We start from the raw sequence: 6,984 nt of genomic DNA, 5'->3' as shown, positions 1-6,984 counted from the left end.
GCGGAGCCAATGCAGTCATCAATGTAACCGAGGAAGAGGTAGGGTTTAGGGCCAGTGTTGGTACGGAAGAGGGACTTTTCCACGTAACCAACAAAGAGGCAGGCATAGCTTGGGCCCATGCGGGTACCCATGGCCACCCCGTTTGTCAGTAGGAAGTGGGAGGAATTGAAAGAGAAGTTGTTGAGGGTGAAAACGAGTTTGGATAAACGGATGAGAGTATCAGTGGAGGGGGACTGGTCGGGCCTCCGGGATAGGAAGAAGTGGAGGGCCTTTAGGCCATCTGCATGGGGAATGCAGGTGTATAGGGACTGGATGTCCATGGTAAAGATGAGGTGCTGGGTACCGGGGAATTGGAAGTTCTGGAGGAGGTGCAGGGTGTGGGTGGTGTCACAGGCGTAGGTGGGGAGTTCCTGGACCAAGGGGGAGAAAATGGAGTCGAGATAGGTGGAGATAAGTTCGGTGGGGCAGGAGCAGGTGGAGACAATGGGCCATCCAGGGCAGTCAGGTTTGTGGATTTTGGGAAGGAGATAGAAGTGGGTGGTGAGGGGTTGGGGAACGATGAGGTTGGAGCCTTTGGGTGGGACGTCACCCGAGGTGATGAGATTGTGGATGGCTTGGGAAATGATTGTCTGGTGGTTGGGCGTGGGATAATGATCAAGGGGGCGGTAGGATGCGGTGTTGGAGAGTTGGGGTCCTCTCCACCTATCTTCTCCTCTACCCATCTTCTATCTGCCCCCCCTCCTATTTATTTCAGAATCCACTTCCCCTCCCCCATTTCTGAAGAAGGGCCTAGGCTGGAACCATCAGCTTTCCTGCTCCTCTGATGCTGCTTGGCCTGCTGTGTTCATCCAGCTCTACACCTTGTTATCTCTACCAGTGCTACTCAGTGAGATCCACTGGCAATGACAAAACGAGCCAAAATTGTTTAAAAGGACAATTAAAGATGGAAAACCTTGACATAAATCTCTCTGATGACAAAGTCAAAAGAAGAAAATAGCTTCTTTCACTGACTCAGTTGTCTTCTTTCACCTACTTTAAAGATATTAAAGAGTCTCCTGACAGGACAAAATTCCAGTGAAAAAAATCTTTGGTATAAGAGTAAAAGGCCTGCCCATAACACCAAATGACAAACAGCAGCATCTGAATCGCTCATCCTCAAGTGCATACCTGCCTGCTTGTCTAAACCAATAAGTACAGTATTTGTAAAATTGGAGACTTGAAAGGAGAAAGAATAGTGGTAAGTTTTTCTAAGGGAAACTCGGGGGAAGATGTTGGCAAGTCAGCTTGCTTGAACAGATTAACTCAGAATTTTGCAATAGCTCTGCCCAATAATTTATACATGGCTGTTTCTGAAAGGAGTGGCATTAATTGCTTTGTTTTGGTAGTATTTTTTCCGCAGTTCTACAGTTTGCAGCCAAGTAGCACCGAACTAGTTACATTCTTTTGGGAAACGATAATCTCTGTTAATATAGTTGTTACAGTTTTAAGCTAATAAACCTCTCATCTTTCTATTACATAATAACCTAGTTCTTTCTACTCACAAATGTACCTCTTCTGCCAAAGAGTTATCAGTTGTTAATATTTCACATCTTAATACAAGTACGTCCCAGAGAATCTTGTTACAGGAAGGGTTGATGGCAGCTGATCTACTCAAAGAAAGTCTTAGCAGAACCAAATGCCAGTTTCAGGATTCTCTGGTAACAGTCACAGGGGACAAATCTAACACCTCAAACACTGTAAGGACATTTAAACTGTATAGCTTTTTGTTTTCTCCTTTCTGTATTTTGTTCTATTTTTTCACACATATTACTTTGTTGGTATGTGTGTTTGATGTTGCATCATTTTTTCGTCAGCTATAGTAGGTAATAAAATGTTTCTTCATTATACTCAACAAACTTTGTCATTGCCTTCTTCATTGTGACCTAGTTAATTCCATCGTTAATTGATGCGTGATCACTGCATGCTGAAAAGAATAAAAATACTTACTGAGACCGACAAGAGTGGGGGAGCTGAATTATCCCTCTGCATTTAGTCATAAAAACTTTCAAAAGGCTTTTAGATATGTACTTGCAGAGAACACATTTGCAAGGTTATGGAGAAATAGATCATGGAATGATTAAATTCAACACTCTTTCAAAGGCAGGAATGACAAGCAAAATGGTCTCCTTGCGTTCTGTAATGTTTCAGGTTACCAAAATCCAGGTACAGTGAATCTCGATTTACAGTGTTGTGGGGGCCATTTCTAGCTGCAAATGGCATTTGAGGTTCGGATATAAGGTTGTGGTAGGAAAATAATCAGAGATCTTGTCGCAACGTGCTTGTTAATCACTCGCGATCTGCACATCATGCAAGGACATCAATGTTATTTACTCCTAGCATCTTTTCCAGGAAGTCACATTTGGACCATGAGAAGCTTTCAACATTCAATTGACAAATTCACGTTGCAGGGTTCCAACTTTGGCATGCTTGGCATGAGAGTGACTGTGGTGATTGCTTTAATTTTTAGATTTTCTCCATTGACTATAAAATGTCACAAAGAGACATTCAGTCACAATTTCAATAACATTAGTTACAGATTTGAAGGTTCAAGAATCCATTTGACAGTGGATCGGAAGAAGATTACCAAGTGGTGTTCCTTTATGATACAAGTCCAAGCTTAAAACTATCACATGGATTTTGCTCCATGATGTGCTGTGGTGAGGATCTATCATAGGACAGTAATTGTGAATGTAGGATGGAGTGATGGTCTTTCTTCGTTAATTGGGCCTTCCTGCCTTTCTGCTTTCTGTCCACCATTGTACTCATGTTGGAACTCATTTCTCCCCAAAAGGGAAAAAAGAAAATGTCAAAGGTACGGTTTTCAGTGGAGGGTTGGAGAAAAACAAGAAATGTATGCTAACACCATCATCAGTTTGTAAACCCAAAGGTATTATGAACTGAAGGGCAAGTGGGATTAAGATGGTGGATTATAAGGACGATATGAAAAACTTACACTTACCTAACATCTTTTTGAAAATGAACTGTGCAAAGCAGCTTCAGAGGAGCATTATAAAGCATAGTACCAAGTCACATTAAGTAATATTAGGTGGCTGACCAATTTCTTGGTTACAGTTATGTTTCAAAGGAGGCAGGTAAGGCAGAGAGGTAGAAAGGTGAGGGAGGCAAATTCAGAGCTTGGGACCTAGGCATCTGAAGGTATGGCAACCAAGAGAGGAATGATTGTGATTAGGAATACACAAGAAGCCAGGATTCATAGTGGACAGCATCTCGAAGTGTTATGAGTTTGGAAGAGTTGCAGCAATATGCAAAGACAAGGCCATGTAGGAATTTGAAAACAATAATGAGAATGTTGAAGTAAAAGCATTGTTTTATTGGAAGCCAACAAAAATCAGCAGGGATGGGTGTAATAGAGGAAAGAACCTTACAGTGAATTGAGACATGGGCAGCAGAGTTTTAAACCTCAAGTTTAGGGAGGGTAGAATGTGGTAGTCCAAATAGTAATGCATAGAAATAGTCAAATCTAGAGGTACTGATGGAATAAATGAAGCTTTTAGCAACAGATCATCTGGGATAGGAGCGAAGTTAAGTGACACTACGAAGGGAAAGACAGAGTCTCTAAGAGGGCACATGTATGAGGTCATCAACATCTTTGGTGGCCTGCTGCCCACAATTGGTCATAGCCTCGGTCAGGTCTGGTCTAGTATCACTAAATATCACTTCTCTGTAGAGATAGGGTATACCATCCCAAGTATGTCCATTGGTAAGTTCATGCCATCTGCTGTTATGCATTACCTTCCACAAGAGTGTGGGAAGTGTGTTAATGGATTTGGTGAAATGTGCTTGTATGATGCATCTGTAATGGTTAGACAGTGTGTGCAAGCTGTGAAACATAGCTCTGAGGCTTGCAGCAGCACTAAGTTAATGTGAGGGGATATGTGTTTAATATTAGGATTAAGTTGCGTTTCAGAGAGATTGTTGATGGGAGATCAATTAGGGTGAGCTGTATTCAGCTGCGTATGAAGCTAGAAACACTGTTCAAAGAATATGGTGTTTGAAGTTGCATTTATTGACCATGGAGCACTGAACTCTGATCCTTGGGGCTGCGATACTGACACTGTCTTACACAGTCAGCAGCTCCCATCAACTTCTGAGAGCAAGAATCTGTTGGTCACCTGTGGATAGATTACATCTCTTTTTTTAGCACCTACTGGAAATCCCTTTAGCTGCTACACTGTGCAATAATTCTTGCTTCACACTTTCTTCTGTAATCAGTTTGAGGTCAAACCAAAATGTGCCTTCTCACTAAGGCAAGTCGGATGCCTATAAGTAGTGCTAGCCTGTCAGAATCTAAAGACTCCTGCTCAAGCATGCAACCACTCAAAAGCACACTGAGCCATTATCGTGTGACAAGCAGAAGTGTAAAATCTCATGTGCTTGTATCAGAAGTAATGGGTATGGGTTAGTCACAAATGTGACCTCTGTGCACACTTTCTGGCCTTATCAGATTTCATGTGTTTCTATCTGTATCCACATGTAACTGTACCTCTTCAACATTTTAATTCATGCTAAAAGTAAGAATGTCCTCATGATTAATCACATGACACCAGGTTATAGTACAACAAGTTTATTTGAAAACACGAACTTTCGGAGCCTCAGGCTCATCCTAGTCAGGATACTGAATAAAGTGAGATGATGGACGTTCAACAATTAACTTGTTGACTGTTGCCTTACTATAACTCATCTGGATATAAACTAAAATATTTCAATTATTTCTCTAGATTTTTATGCTTTCTTTTCTCCTGTTTTAATGGTATCCGTATGCTATAAAACCTTGTACATCTCTGCATGTACCTCTTCAATGAATGGCTTCCATATCCAGTGTTCATCTGTGTTCTGAAGATGATCATTATTGTTACAATCAAGGTATAGATATTAAAATGTGCACAGTGTCTGAAACTATCCTGCTGCATTCTATTTGTTTATTGTCTACCACAGGCGAAAGACATATTAGGGCAGATTTTAGTTTGCTCTGGAGTTGTGCAGGATGTTCCTCCTGGCCCCGTTTAAAAAAAATTCAAAAAATGGAATTTTCCTCATGTGCTCAATGGCATCTGGCCAAGCTGCTGCTGCAGACCCATGTTGTCCCCCAGGCCCAAAGCAGCTGTTTGCTTTCCTTTCTGTAGCTGCTTTTATGACACAGGTAGGAATCCTGCTGGGAGCCTGCTGAAATTATTAAAACGAGCCTGACCCTGGGAAACCAGCTGGAGTCAAGGAAATAGTCATGGGATGGGCAGAAACTCCACCCCTCTTAGACCAGACGAAGGGCCAAGAGACAAAACAGTCCCATTGTGTACAATTTAGGAAACATTTAAATTCAAAATGACAAAGATGTCTTGAAGTGCACTGCAAGAAACTCCCAAGGTTATTAAGAATCACAGAACTGTATTTGTTTTGATTATCCTAAAGGACATCCAGAGAAGGCAGAACACAAGCTTTCAAAATACCAAGAGTAGATGAAGGGAAGGCTAGCTAATCGGAGATATTAACACAAAACCATGTATATAGATAATGATGCAAAGTTAATCAGCCTTAAGCAAGTATAGGTCAAGCTATTTTTCTCCCATGCACAAAGTTATTGGGTGGCTTTGCCCGTTTCTGTGTTCGCCAACAATGATTGTGTGGTAATTCACTTTAAAACAAAGAAAATTCACAGACATTAACGTAAAAGACTCAATCAATATGTTCAATTGTCTTTGAAAAATACCAATACTGTTTTCGCAGAATCTCTATAGAGTGGAAACGGGCCATTCGGCCCAACAAGTCCACACTGCCCCTCTGAAGACCATCCCACCCAGACCCATTCCCCTGTCTAACCTACCTAATCTAAACATCCCTGTTTAGCAATTTAGCACGTCCAATCCACCTACCCTGCACATCTTTGGACTGTGGGAGAAAACTTGAACAAACCCAAACAGACACAGGGAGAATGTGCAAACTCCACACAGTCACCCAAGAGTGGAGTTGAACCCAGGTCACTGATGCTGTGAGGCTGCAGTGCTAACCACTGAGTCACCATGCTGCCCTAAACTGACTCACTTGGTCAGTATGGGGATCAAACCCATGACCTTGGCATTATTAGCACCACTCTCTAACCAGCTGAGCTAACTGACTGTCATTGCATTTTCAAACATGACTGTATTGCCCATGAATTTATACAAAATGGTAATGGCAGGGGTAACTAAATACTGTGTTGACCAGGCTAGGACAATGGAAATATCATGCTAAGGAAAGAAACAGTTAGCATGTAATCAAGAGTTAACATTCGATCTGTTTTGTTCTAATGAAGAGTCAAAGGACTCCAAATAGTAACTCTGCTTTCGCTCCGAAATGCTTCCAGATGTGCCTCATTTCACCAATGATTTCTGTTTTTGTTTCAGATCTCCAGCCTCTACAGTTTTTTGTTCTTTTTTAGCATATAATAAAGGTAAGGTGAGAAAGAGAGGTCCAGATATTTCTCAACCAGTTTCTGGTAGATCAAGATGAATGGAAGCCCGATTTGTCCTGGGCATATCCTTCAATATCACAAAGTGCTGGGATGATAGTAAATAACCTCATTAGAATTCCCACATTTCTTTCCTCAAATCCACTGACTGTGTAGCAGTTCTTTCAGCAAGAATGCATTCAACTTACAAGAAGCCAACATTTAAAAGCAGAAGCTGCTTGTGATGGACAGTACTCAGTAGCTGACCTAACTCTGCCTCCTAGAATTCTTCAGGACATGGCAAACCTGACTTATTCACACTAAGTGACTTCCGCAATATACGAGTCAAGAGCCAATAAAGCTATGAGACCACATAATGAGGTATGCAACTACAAACTGTGCCATCGTATCTGTATGTACCCCCAATGCTGCTTGCAAATCCTAATCCCAGAATTGCTTTTTGAATAAAACTAAATTGACATCTTTCATTGAAACGGCCTTCA

The 6,984-nt window shown here is 41.5% G+C and overlaps 1 non-coding gene across 1 annotated transcript; it reads right to left on the bottom strand.

Annotated features, from left to right (window-relative positions):
• Positions 1–6,097: 6,097 nt before the first annotated feature.
• Positions 6,098–6,171, bottom strand: trnai-aau (transfer RNA isoleucine (anticodon AAU)). The gene has a single exon. It is a non-coding gene; the product is annotated as a tRNA-Ile (tRNA).
• Between the last annotated feature and the right edge of the window lie 813 nt (positions 6,172–6,984).

The sequence above is a fragment of the Stegostoma tigrinum genome, chromosome 6 (assembly GCF_030684315.1).
Source record: "Stegostoma tigrinum isolate sSteTig4 chromosome 6, sSteTig4.hap1, whole genome shotgun sequence".
Classification (NCBI taxonomy): Eukaryota; Metazoa; Chordata; class Chondrichthyes; order Orectolobiformes; family Stegostomatidae; genus Stegostoma; species Stegostoma tigrinum.
This window is presented reverse-complemented; position numbering and strand designations above follow the sequence as displayed.